At 46.0% G+C, this 14144-nt stretch overlaps 1 protein-coding gene across 6 annotated transcripts in view; it reads left to right on the top strand.

Annotated features, from left to right (window-relative positions):
- Positions 1-14144, top strand: part of LOC130367859 (excitatory amino acid transporter 1-like) — a 338220-nt gene that overhangs the window by 195830 nt on the left and 128246 nt on the right. The window contains exon 1 of one of the 6 annotated variants that reach the window (XM_056570802.1): positions 12834-12855. The exons of the other annotated variants lie outside the window; for them this stretch is intronic. The gene's annotated coding sequence lies outside the window, so the exon portion shown is untranslated. Of the gene's footprint in view, positions 1-12833; positions 12856-14144 lie in introns of those variants that run through there. 6 annotated transcript variants of the gene reach the window in all.

The raw sequence follows: 14144 nt of genomic DNA, 5'->3' as shown, positions 1-14144 counted from the left end.
GGGTTAATGATTTTTTTACACTTTTTTAATGCAATATTATAGCTCCTATAGGGGGCTATAACATTGCATGTACTGATCTTTTACACTGATTGATCCATCTCCATAGGAATGGATCAATCAGTGTTTTCGGCGATTGAATGCTCAAGCCTGGATCTCAGGCTTGAAGCATTCAATCGGCGATCGGACTGCAGGAAGGAAGGTAAGAGACCTTCCTCCTGTGCTACAGCTGTTCGGGATGCCGCGATTATACCGCGGCGATCCCGAACAGCTCCCTGAGCTAACCGGCACTTTTAACTTTCACTTTTAGCCACGTGGCTCAGCTTTCAGTGCGCGGCTAAAGGGTTAATAGTGCGCGCTATTAGAGGCGGGTCCCGGCTTCACTATGACGCCGGGCCTGCCGCGATATGATGCGGGGTCACCGTCTGACCCCGCGTTATATCGCAGGACCGGGACCCAGGACGTATGAGTACGTCCTGGGTCCTTAAGAGGTTAAAGGGGTTATCCAGGAAAAACTTTTTTTTTATATATATCAACTGGCTCCAGAAAGTTAAACAGATTTGTAAATTACTTCTATTAAAAAATCTTAATCCTTTCAGTACTTATCAGCTTCTGAAGTTAAGGTTGTTCTTTTCTGTCTAAGTGCTCTCTGATGACACGAGTCTCGGGAACCGCCCAGTTTAGTAGAGGTTTGCTATGGGGATTTGCTTCTAAACTGGGCGGTTCCTGAGACACGTGTCATCAGAGAGCATTTAGACAGAAAAGAACAACCTTAACTTCAGAAGCTCATAAGTACTGAAGGGATAAAAAAAAAAAAATAATAGAAGTAATTTACAAATCTGTTTAACTTTCTGGAGCCAGTTGATATATGAAAAAAAGTTTTTCCTGGATAACCCCTTTAACCTCTGCAGGACGCCGGGCTTATGCATACGCCCTGCATCCCGAGTCCTTAAGGACGTGGGGCGAATGCATACGCCCATGGGAATTCCGGTCCCCGCCGCTAGCCGGTTGGGGACCGGACCAGGATGCCTGCTGAAGTCATTCAGCAGGCATCCCGGCACATCGCAGAGGGGGGTCTTAAAAAAAACCCCATGTCTGCGATCACAGAAAATCGCATGTCAATTCAGACATGCGATTTTCTGCTATACCGGGCTGATCGGGTCTCTGGTGACCCGATCACCCGGAAAATAGGGATGATCAGAGCTGTCAGTGACAGCCCCGATCATCCTCAGGGATAGGAGCGAGGTCGCAATGCTGCGATCTCCTCCTATCCCCTGCGATTGGTCAGAACTGATTTTGACCAATGGCAGCGCAGGACAGTGGGTTGCCATGGCAACCCCCCGTTCTGCCCACCCCTGGATGTCGGGCAGAACGGGGGGGGAAAGATGGAGGCCGATACCTGAGAAGAAGATGGCCTGGGGACCGCAGATCGTCGCTGGAGACAGGCGCAGGTAGGGAAACGACGGTGGGGGCGGAAAGGAAGGGGGCAGTATGCAATATTTACTGCTGCCCTTCCTAGTGGGTGCCAAACTGCAACTCCCAGCATGCCCAGACAGCCAAAGGTTGTAGTTGTAGTTTTGCAACATCTAGGAGTTGGGAGTTGTAGTTTAGCAACATCTAGAGGGTCACAGTTTGGAGACCACTGTTACAGTGGTGCCCAAACAGTAGCCCTCCAGATGTTGCCAAACTAGAACTCTCAGCATGCCTAGACTGCCCAGGCATGCTGGGAGTTGTAGTTCTGTAACATGTGTCCCTTAAAATGTAGCAATTTTCATGAAATTTTTGAAAATTGCTGCTCTACTTTGAAGCCCTCTAATAAAAAAAAAAAAGGAAAAAAATGTCCATTTTATGATGCCAACATAAAGTGGACATATTGTATTTGTGAATAAAAATGAAATTTATTTAGAATATCCATTTTCCTTACAAGCAGAGAGCTTTAAATTTTCATGAAATTCTGGGATTTTTCACCAAAAAAGGATGCAAGTAACGCCGAAAATTTATCACCAAAATAAAGTAGAAAATGTCACGAAAAAACAATCTCAGAATCAGAAAATTCTGTAAAAGCGTTTTAGAGTTAATTAATGCGTAAAGCGACTGTGGTCAGAATTGCGAAAAAAGGTCTCAGTCCTTAAAGGGTTAATGTCATCCTCAAAGATAGAAATAGAGTTGTTAATCCCATCCCCTATATTTATAATTTATGTGTTAAAAATAAGCAAGCCCAGTACTTAACTTTGGGGTACACCTCTAATGACAGGGTACAAGAGTACAAATCATTGACCATCACTCTCTGGGTATGGTCCTTAAGCCAGTTTTTAATCCAGATACAAACTAAAATATGTAAACTTAAACACCTTAAAGGGGTATTCCAGGAAAAAACTATATCTATCTATCTATCTATATATATATATATATATATATATATATATATATGAATATGCAAAGCAGCTCATTACACAACCTTTTCAGGTAGTGTTCCCTGGTATCAGCTTAGCTCCTGTTAAGGAATATAAAAAGCTGAATGGGATATATGCCAAGCCAGACTACTCCCCAAAAGGGAAGTTTCGACCCATCTGCAGACAGCTGTTTCGGGGTTTTTGCCCCTCGTCAGTACAGAGCAGGGTGATCTGGCTTGGCTGTGGTGAGAGGCCTGAGGGAACACTACCTGAAAAGGTTGTGTAATGAGCTGCTTTGCATATTCCCCTACCCAGAATGCCTGCGGAGTGCTAAATGGCCTAACCTGAATCTCCGTTACACCTGAAGAGGTGTCCTCTCCCTGAGGAAAGTACTGACCCCTTTTAAAGCCTCAGGCCTCTCACCACAGCCAAGCCAGATCACCCTGCTCTGTACTGACGAGGGGCAAAAACCCCGAAACAGCTGTCTGCAGATGGGTCGAAACTTCCCTTTTGGGGAGTAGTCTGGCTTGGCGTATATCCCATTCAGCTTTTTATATTCCTTAACAGGAGCTAAGCTGATACCAGGGAACACTACCTGAAAAGGTTGTGTAATGAGCTGCTTTGCATATTCCCCTACCCAGAATGCCTGCGGAGTGCTAAATGGCCTAACCTGAATCTCCGTTACACCTGAAGAGGTGTCCTCTCCCTGAGGAAAGTACTGACCCCTTATATATATATATATATATATATATATATATATATACATATACATATACATATACATATACATATACATATACACACACACACACACCGTATTTATCGGGGTATACCACGCACCGGCCTATAACACGCACCCTCATTTTACCAAGGATATTTGGGTAAAAAAAGTTTTTTACCCAAATATCCATGATAAAATGAGGGTGCGTGTGCGCGCGTGTATACCCCGATATACCCCCAGGAAAGGCAGGGGGAGAGAGGCCGTCGCTGCCCGCTTCTCTCCCCCTGCCTTTCCTGGGGTCTATAGCGCTGCTGTCGGCCCTTTTCACCCCCTGGTTATCGGCGCCGCTGCCCGTTCTGTCCCCCTGACTATCGGTGCCGGCGCCGATAGCCAGGGGGAGAGAAGCGGCGCCGACAGCCAGGGGGAGAGAAGGGGCAGCGGCACCCATTGCCGGCGCCGCTGCCCCGTTGCCTCCCCCCATCCCCGGTGGCATAATTACCTGAGTCGGGTCCGCGCTGCTCCAGGCCTCCGTCGTGCGTCCCCAGCGTCGTTGCTATGCACGGCGCGGCGCTCTGACGTCATGCGCCGCGCCGTTCAGCGCATAGCAACGACGGAGGCCTGGAGCAGTGGAGCAGCGCGGACCCGACTCAGGTAATTATGCCACCGGGATGGGGGGAGGCAACGGGGCAGCGGCGCCGGCAATGGGTGCCGCTGCCCCTTCTCTCCCCCTGGCTGTCGGCGCCGCTTCTCTCCCCCTGGCTATCGGCGCCGGCACCGATAGTCAGGGGGACAGAACGGGCAGCGGCGCCGATAACCAGGGGGTGAAAAGGGCCGACAGCGGCGCTGTAGACCCCAGGAAAGGCAGGGGGAGAGAAGCGGGCTGCGATGGCCTCTCTCCCCCTGCCTTTCCTGGGGGGGTATCGGCGTATAACACGCACACAGACTTTAGGCTAAAAATTTTAGCCTAAAAAGTGCGTGTTATACGCCGATAAATACGGTATATATATATATATATATATATATATCTATAAACAACTGGCTCCAGAAAGTTAAACAGAATTGTAAATTACTTCTATTAAAAAATCTTAATCCTTTCAGTACTTATGAGCTTCTGAAGTTAAGGTTGTTGTTTTCTGTCTAAATCCTCTCTGATGACACCTGTCTTGGGAAATGCCCAGTTTAGAAGCAAATCCCCATAGCAAACCTCTTCTAAACTGGGCGTTTCCCGAGACAGGTGTCATCAGAGAGGATTTAGACAGAAAAGAACAACCTTAACTTCAGAAGCTGATAAGTACTGAAAGGATTAAGATTGTTCAATAGAAGTAATTTACAAATCTGTTTAACTTTCTGGAGCCAGTTGATATATATAAAAAAGTTTTTTTTCCTGGAATACCCTTTAACCCCTTAAGGACATAGGGCGTATCCATACGCCCCCGTTTCCGAGTCCTTAAGGACCGAGGGCGTATGGATACGCCCTGAGCATTTCCGGCCCCCACCGCTAGCCGGAGGGGAGCCGGAGCCGGATGCCTGCTGAAATCGTTCAGCAGGCATCCCGGCATATCGCCCAGGGGGGTCATTATGTCCCCCCATGTCGGCGATTGCCGCAGATCGCTGGACAATTCAGTCCAGCGATCTGCGGCAGATTCCGGGTCAATCGGGTCTCCAGTGACCCGATGACCCGGAATTACTGGCTGATCGGGGCCGTCAGAGACGGCCCCGAACAGCCAGAGGCAGCAGGGGTGAGGTGGCACTGGTGCCACCTCACGATCGCCCTGATTCGTCGGCCGGATTACCGGCCGACGAATCAGGGCGCCTGCTGCGGGTGTCACTCCCGCAACCCGCTCCGCCCCTCTTCCGGAGGACGTGAGCGGGTGCGGGAAGACGACCCCCGGTGCTGGGGACCCCGATCCCCGGCGCCCCTGTTGGGATCGGGGCCCCAGGAGCAGCGGCGGCGGCGGAGACGACGAGGGACTGACCTGTGCTGCTGGATCGTTGGAGGTGAGTGACAGCCTCCTGCTGTTGCTTAGCAACAGCTCCCAGCATGCAACAAGGGCATGCTGGGAGCTGTAGTTATGCATCAGCAGGAGGCAGACCACCACAACTCCCAGCATGCCCTTATGGGCATGCTGGGACTTGTAGTTTTGCAACAGCTGAAGGCACATTCTTTCTATGAAAAAGTGTACCTTCAGCTGTTGTGTAACTACAACTCCCAGCTTGCACAATCAGCTAAAGTGCATGCTGGGAGTTGTAGTGGTGCATCTGGTGGTTGCATAACTACAACTCCCAGCATGCCCGTTGGCTGTCGGTGACTGCTGAGAGTTGTAGTTTTGCAACTGCTGAAGGCACACTGAGTTAAGTAGTAAACCAGTGTGTCTCCAGCTGTTGCATAACTACAATCCCCAGCATCCCCAGCCAATGTAGTATGCCTCCGGCTGTTGCATAACTACAAGACCCAGCATGCCCTTCCGCTGTCCGTACATGCTGGGGGTTGTAGCTTTTGCAACAGCTGAAGGCACACTGGTTGCAAAACACTGAGTTTGTTACCAAACTCGGTGTTTCACAACCTGTGTGTCTCCAGCTGTTGCAAAACTACAACTCCCAGCATGCACTGATAGACCGTACATGCTGGGAGTTGTAGTTTTGCAACAGCTGGATGTTCCCCCCCCCCCAATGTGAATGTACAGGGTACACTCACATGGGCGGAGGATTACAGTAAGTATCCGGCTGCAAGTTTGAGCTGCGGCAAATTTTCTGTCGCAGCTCAAACTGCCAGCGAGAAACTACTGTGAACCCCCCGCCCATGCGACTGTACCCTAAAAACACTACACTACACTAACACAAAATAAAGTAAAAAACACTACATATACACATACCCCTACACAGCCCCCCTCCCCAATAAAAATGAAAAACGTCTGGTACGTCACTGTTTCCAAAACGGAGCCTCCAGCGGTTGCAAAACTACAACTCCCAGCATGCACTGATAGACCGTCCATGCTGGGAGTTGTAGTTTTGCAACAGCTGGATGTTTCTCCCCCCCCCCCCCCAATGTGAACGTACAGGGTACACTCACATGGGCGGAGGATTACAGTAAGTATCCGGCTGCAAGTTTGAGCTGCGTCAAATTTTCTGCCGCAGCTCAAACTGCCAGCGAGAAACTACTGTGAACCCCCGACCGTGTGACTGTACCCTAAAAACACTACACTACACTACCACAAAATAAAATAAAAAGTAAAAAACACTACATATACACATACCCCTACACAGCCCCCCTCCCCTCCCCAATAAAAAGGAAAAACGTCTGGTACGCCACTGTTTCCAGAACGGAGCCTCCAGCTGTTGCAAAACAACTACTCCCAGTATTGCCAGATAGCCACTGACTGTCCAGGCATGCTGGGAGTTTTACAACAGCTGGAGGCCCCCTGTTTGGGAATCACTGGCGTAGAATACCCCTATGTCCACCCCTATGCAATCCCTAATTTAGGCCTCAAATGCGCATGGCACTCTCACTTTGGAGCCCTGTCGTATTTCAAGGCAACAGTTTAGGGCCACATATGGGGTATCGCCGTACTCGGGAGAAATTGGGCTTCAAATTTTGTGGGGTATTTTTTGCTATTACCCTTTTTAAAAATGTAAAATTTTTGGGAAAACAAGCATTTTAGGTAAAAAAAAAAATTTTTTTTTTACATATACAAAAGTCATAAAACACCTGTGGGGTATAAAGGTTCACTTAACCCCTTGTTATGTTCCCCGAGGGGTCTAGTTTCCAAAATGGTATGCCATGTGTTTTTTTTTTGCTGTCCTGGCACCATAGGGGCTTCCTAAATGCGGCATGCCCCCAGAGCAAAATTTGCTTTCAAAAAGCCAAACGTGACTCCTTCTCTTCTGAGACCTGTAGTGCTCCAGAAGAGCACTTTTCACCCCCATATGGGGTGTTTTCTGAATCGGGAGAAATTGGGCTTCAAATTTTGGGGGGTGTTTTCTACTATTACCCTTTTTAAAAATGTAAAAATTTTGGGAAACCAAGCATTTTAGGTAAAAAAAAATAAAAAATGTTCACATATGCAAAAGTCGTGAAACACCTGTAGGGTATTAAGGTTCACATTACCCCTTGTTACGTTCCCCGAGGGGTCTAGTTTCCAAAATGGTATGCCATGTGTTTTTTTTTTTTTGCTGTTCTGGCACCATTTGGGCTTCCTAAATGCGGCATGCCCCCAGAGCAAAATTTGCTTTCAAAAAGCCAAATGTGACTCCTTCTCTTCTGAGACCTGTAGTGCGCCAGCAGAGCACTTTTCACCCCCATATGGGGTGTTTTCTGAATCGGGAGAAATTGGGCTTCAAATTTTGGGGGGTATTTCCTGCTATTACCCTTTTTAAAAATGTTAACATTTTGGGAAACCAAGCATATTAGGTAAAAAATAAAAAATTTTTTTTACATATGCAAAAGTCGTGAAACACCTGTAGGGTATTAAGGTTCACATTACCCCTTGTTACGTTCCCTGAGGGGTCTAGTTTCCAAAATGGTATGCCATGTGTTTTTTTTTTGCTGTTCTGGTACCATAGGGGCTTCCTAAATGCGACATGCCCCCAGAGCAAAATTTGCTTTCAAAAAGCCAAATGTGACTCCTTCTCTTCTGAGACCTGTAGTGCGCCAGCAGAGCAATTTTCACCCCCATATGGGGTGTTTTCTGAATCGGGAGAAATTGGGTTTCAAATTTTGGGGGGTATTTTCTGCTATTACACTTTTTAAAAATGTAAAATATTTGGGAAACCAAGCATTTTAGGTAAAAAAAATATATATTTTTTTTACATATGCTAAAGTCGTGAAACACCTGTGGGGTATTAAGGTTCACTTTACCCCTTGTTACGTTCCCTGAGGAGTCTAGTTTCCAAAATGGTATGCCATGTGTGTTTTTTTGCTGTTCTGGCACCATAGGGGCTTCCTAAAGGTGACATGCCCCCCAAAAACCATTTGACGCTCCTTCCCTTCTGAGCCCTCTACTGCGCCCGCTGAACAATTAACATAGACATATGAGGTATGTGCTTACTCGAGAGAAATTGGGTTTCAAATACAAGTAAAAATTTTCTCCTTTTTACCCCTTTCAAAAATTCAAAAATTGGGTCTACAAGAAAATGCGAGTGTAAAAAATGAAGATTTTGAATTTTCTCCTTCACTTTGCTGCTATTCCTGTGAAACACCTAAAGGGTTAATACACTTACTGAATGTCATTTTGAATACTTTGGGGGGTGTAGTTTTTATAATGGGGTCTTTTATGGGGCATTTCTAATATGAAGGCCCTTCAAATCCACTTCAAACGTGAACTGGTCCATGAAAAATAGCGAGTTTGAAAATTTTGTGAAAAATGTCAAAATTGCTGCTGAACTTTGAAGCCCTCTGGTGTCTTCCAAAAGTAAAAACTCATAAATTTTATGATGCAAACATAAAGTAGACATATTGTATATGTGAACCCAAAAAAAATATATTTTGAATATCCATTTTCCTTACAAGCAGAGAGCTTCAAAGTTAGAAAAATGCTAAATTTTCATTTTTTTCATCAAATTTGGTGATTTTTCACCAAGAAAGGATGCAAGTTACCATAAAATTTTACCACTAAGTTAAAGTAGAATATGTCACGAAAAAACAATCTCGGAATCAGAATGATAACTAAAAGCATTCCAGAGTTATTAATGTTTAAAGTGACAGTGGTCAGAATTGCAAAAAACGCTCCGGTCCTTAAGGTGAAAAAGGGCTCGGTCCTTAAGGGGTTAACCCCTTAAGGACCAGGCCATTTTATACCTTAAGGACCAGAGCGTTTTTTGCAATTCTGACCACTGTCACTTTAAACATTAATAACTCTGGAGTGCTTTTAGTTATCATTCTGATTCCGAGACTGTTTTTTCGTGACATATTCTACTTTAACGTAGTCGTAAAATTTTATGGTAACTTGCATCCTTTCTTGGTGAAAAATCCCAAAATTTGATGAAAAAAATGAAAATTTAGCATTTTTCTAACTTTGAAGCTCTCTGCTTGTAAGGAAAATGGATATTCAAAATAAAACATTTTTGGGTTCACATATACAATATGTCTACTTTATGTTTGCATCATAAAATTTATGAGTTTTTACTTTTGGAAGACACCAGAGGGCTTCAAAGTTCAGCAGCAATTTGGAAATTTTTCACAAAATTTTCAAACTCGCTATTTTTCATGGACCAGTTCAGGTTTGAAGTGGATTTGAAGGGTCTTCATATTAGAAATACCCCACAAATGTACCCCCCAAAGTATTCAAAATGACATTCAATAAGTGTATTAACCCTTTAGGTGTTTCACAGGAATAGCAGAAAAGTGAAGGAGAAAATTCACAATCTTCATTTTTTACACTCGCATGTTCTTGTAGACCCAATTTTAGAATTTTTGCAAGGGGTAAAAAGGAGAAAATTTTCACTTGTATTTGAAACCCAATTTCTCTCGAGTAAGCACATACCTCATATGTCTATGTTAATTGTTCGGCGGGCGCAGTAGAGGGCTCAGAAGGGAAGGAGCGTCAAATGGTTTTTGGGGGGCATGTCACCTTTAGGAAGCCCCTATGGTGCCAGGACAGCAAAAAAAAACCACATGGCATACCATTTTGGAAACTAGACCCCTCAGGGAACGTAACAAGGGGTAAAGTGAACCTTAATACCCCACAGGTGATTCACGACTTTTGCATATGTAAAAAAAAAAAAAATTTTTACCTAAAATGCTTGGTTTCCCAAAAATGTTACATTTTTTAAAAGGGTTATAGCAGAAAATACCCCCCAAAATTTGAAGCTCAATTTCTTCCGATTCAGAAAACACCCCATATGGGGGTGAGAAGTGCTCTGCTGGCGCACTACAGGTCTCAGAAGAGGAGGAGTCACATTTGGCTTTTTGAAAGCAAATTTTGCTCTGGGGGCATGCCGCATTTAGGAAGCCCCTATGGTGCCAGGACAGCAAAAAAAAAACACATAGCATACCATTTTGGAAACTAGACCCCTCGGGGAACGTAACAAGGGGTAATGTGAACCTTAATACCCCACAGGGGATTCACAACTTTTGCATATGTAAAAAAAAAATGTTTTGATTTTTAAAAAGGGTAATAGCAGAAAATACCCCCCATAATTTGTAACACAATTTCTCCCGAGTACGGCGATACCCCATATGTGGCCCTAAACTGTTGCCTGTTGCCAAAATTTTTGATTTTTAAAAAGGGTAATAGCAGAAAATACCCCCCATAATTTGTAACACAATTTCTCCCGAGTACGGCGATACCCCATATGTGGCCCTAAACTGTTGCCTTGAAATACGACAGGGCTCCAAATTGAGAGCGCCATGCGCATTTGAGGCCTAAATTAGGGATTGCATAGGGGTGGACATAGGGGTATTGTACGCCAGTGATTCCCAAATAGGGTGCCTCCAGCTGTTGTAAAAGTCCCAGCATGCCTGGACAGTCAGTGGCTGTCTGGTAATACTGGGAGTAGTTGTTTTGCAACAGCTGGAGGCTCCGTTTTGGAAACAGTGGCGTACCAGACGTTTTTCATTTTTATTGGGGAGGGGAGGGGGGCTGTGTAGGGGTATGTATATATGTAGTGTTTTTTACTTTTTATTTTATTTTGTGTTAGTGCAGTGTAGTGTTTTTAGGGTACAGTCGCACGGGCGGGGGGTTCACAGTAGTTTCTCGCTGGCAGTTTGAGCAGCGGCAGAAAATTTGCCTCAGCTCAAACTTGCAGCCGGACACTTAGTGTAATCCTCCGCCCATGTGAGTGTACCCTGTACGTTCACATTGGGGGGGGGGGGGGGGGGCATCCAGCTGTTGTAAAACTACAACTCCCAGCATGTAGGGTCTATAAGTGCATGCTGGGAGTTGTAGTTTTGCAACCGCTGGAGGCTCCGTTTTGGAAACGGTGGCGTACCAGACGTTTTTCATTTTTATTGGGGAGGGGGGCTGTGTAGGGGTATGTGTATATGTAGTGTTTTTTTACTTTTTATTTTATTGTGTATTAGTGTAGTGTTTTTAGGGTACAGTCGCATGGGCGGGGGGTTCACAGTAGTTTCTCGCTGGCAGCTTGAGCTGCAGCAGAAAATTTGCTGCAGCTCAAACTTGCAGCCGGATACTTACTGTAATCCTCCGCCCATGTGAGTGTACCCTGTACATTCACATTGGGGGGGGGGGGGAGACATCCAGCTGTTGCAAAACTACAACTCCCAGAATGTACGGTCTATCAGTGCATGCTGGAAGTTGTAGTTTTGCAACAGCTGGAGACACACAGGTTGTGAAACACCGAGTTTGGCAACAAACTCCGTGTTTTGCAACCAGTGTGCCTTCAGCTGTTGCAAAAGCTACAACCCCCAGCATGTACGGACAGCGGAAGGGCATGCTGGGTGTTGTAGTTATGCAACAGCGGGAGGCATACTACTTTGGCTGGGGATGCTGGGGATTGTAGTTATGCAACAGCTGGAGACACACTGGTTTACTACTTAACTCATTGTGCCTTTAGCTGTTGCAAAACTACAACTCTCAGCAGTCACCGACAGCCAACGGGCATGCTGGGAGTTGTAGTTATGCAACCAGCAGATGCACCACTACAACTCCCAGCATGCACTTAAGCTGTTTGTGCAAGCTGGGAGTTGTAGTTACACAACAGCTGAAGGTACACTTTTCCATAGAAAGAATGTGCCTCCAGCTGTTGCAAAACCATAAGTCCCAGCATGCCCATAAGTGCATGCTGGGAGTTGTGGTGGTCTGCCTCCTCCTGTTGCATAACTACAGCTCCCAGCATGCCCTTTTTGCATGCTGGGAGCTGTTGCTAAGCAACAGCAGGAGGCTGTCACTCACCTCCTGCTGCTGCTGATCGCTGCACAGGTCAGTCCCGCCGCCGCCGCCGTCGTCGCTCCTGGGGCCCCGATCCCAACATTAACGCCGGGGATCGGGGTCCCCAGCACCAGGGGTGCACGTCCCGCACCCGCTCACGTCCTCCGGAAGAGGGGCGGAGCGGGTGCGGGAGTGACGCCCGCAGCAGGCGCCCTGATTGGTCGGCCGGTAATCCGGCCGACGAATCAGGGCGATCGTGAGGTGGCACCAGTGCCACCTCACCCCTGCCGGCTCTGGCTGTTCGGGGCCGTCTCTGACGGCCCCGATCAGCCAGTAATTCCGGGTCACCGGGTCACAGGAGACCCGATTGACCCGGAATCGCCGCAGATCGCTGGACTGAATTGTCCAGCGATCTGCGGCCATCGCCGACATGGGGGGCATAATGACCCCCCTGGGCGATATGCCGCGATGCATGCAGAACGATTTCAGCAGGCATCAGGCACCGGCTCTCCTCCGGATAGCGGCGGGGGGCCGGGAAAGGACAGGACGTACTCCAACGTCCTCAGTCCTTAAGGACTCGGAAACGGGGGCGTAGGAGTACGTCCATTGTCCTTAAGGGGTTAATTTACCTATCAGACGTCTATAAGAGACAATGTCAAAACACTGTGTCAAGGCTTCTGCTCACATCTTAATAAAAGCAAATTAGATTGGTTTGACTAAATCTATCCTTAGTAAACCCATGCTGGCTATCACATATAAGACTATTACCCCCTATGTATTCCTGTATGTAATCTCTTATGAGCCCTTCAATCAATTTTCTCACAATGGTTTGACTTACTGGTCTGTAGGGAAGAACTAGAGCCCTTTTTGAAGAATGGTACCACATTTACCTTGTTCCAGTCCATCGGCAGAATAACAGGTACCAGAGAATCTCTAAATAAAACTGAACTGAATTCCCCAAGAACTGTTGTGGTGTAATTCATCTGGGCATGGAGCTTTGTTTACATTCACTTCATTTAATTTACCTTTCACCATATATACATTAAGCCAGTTCAGTTTACTACTTTGTGTTACCAGCATTACCCTGACCTGCGTCAGTTCCTCCCTCTTCCTTCGTATATATACAGAACTAAAGAACCCATTCAGTAGCTTTGCCTTCTCTTAATCCTCAGTGACCACCTCCCCATTATCATTATTCAGGGGTCCTAAAAACTCTGTCCTTATTTATTTTATTTTTTTGCATTTGTATATTTAAAAATAATTACATTTTGTTTGCTGTCTTTGGCCACCTGCTATTCATTCAGAATTTTAGCTGTTTTTATTAAGCAGCTCATCATTTTATCATTTAAAAGGCAATAGCTGGCCTCTCTTATTCATACTTTTTTAATGCTTTTTTTTTGTAATTTATTGCTCTTTTAACATTAGTTGTCAGGTAGGATTTAGCTTTAATTGTTTTTACTTGTTTCCTATAGGGATACATTTAGTAGTATAGTTATTCAGTGTTTATTTTAAAAGCTTTCCATTTATCATCTGTATCAGTATTTGACACTCCTCAAAAAAATAAAGGGAACACTTAAACAACACAATGTAACTCCAAGTCAATCACACTTCTGTGAAATCACACTGTCCACTCAGGAAGCAACACTGATTGACAATCAATTTCACATGCTGTTGTGCAAATGGAACAGATAATAGGTGGAAATTATAGGCAATTAGCAAGACAAACCCCAATAAAGGAGTGGTTCTGCAGGTGGTGACCACAGACTGCTTCTCAATTCCTATGCTTCTTGGCTGATGTTTTGGTCTCTTTTGAATGCTGGCAGTGCTTTCAATCTAGTGGTAGCATGACATGGAGTCTACAACCCACACAAATGGCTCAGGTAGTGCAGCTCATCCAGAATGGCACATCAGTGCGAGCTGGGGAAAGAAGGTTTGCTGTGTCTGTCAGCGTAGTGTCCAGAGCATAGAGGCGCTACCAGGAGACAGGCCAGTACATCAGGAGACGTGGAGGAGGCCGTAGGAGGGCAACAACCCAGCAGCAGGACCGTTGCCTCCACCTTTGTGCAAGGAGGCCGTAGGAGGAGCACTGCCAGAGCCGTGCAAAATGACCTCCAGCAGGCCACAAATGTGCATGTGTCCACTCAAATGGTCAGAAACAGACTCCATGTGGGTGGTATGAGGGCCTGATGTCCACAGGTGGGGGTTGTG

Source organism: Hyla sarda, chromosome 1, assembly GCF_029499605.1.
Source record: "Hyla sarda isolate aHylSar1 chromosome 1, aHylSar1.hap1, whole genome shotgun sequence".
In the NCBI taxonomy this organism is placed as follows: Eukaryota; Metazoa; Chordata; class Amphibia; order Anura; family Hylidae; genus Hyla; species Hyla sarda.
Note: the sequence above shows the minus strand (reverse complement) of the source record. Positions and strands in the feature narration are given on the sequence as shown.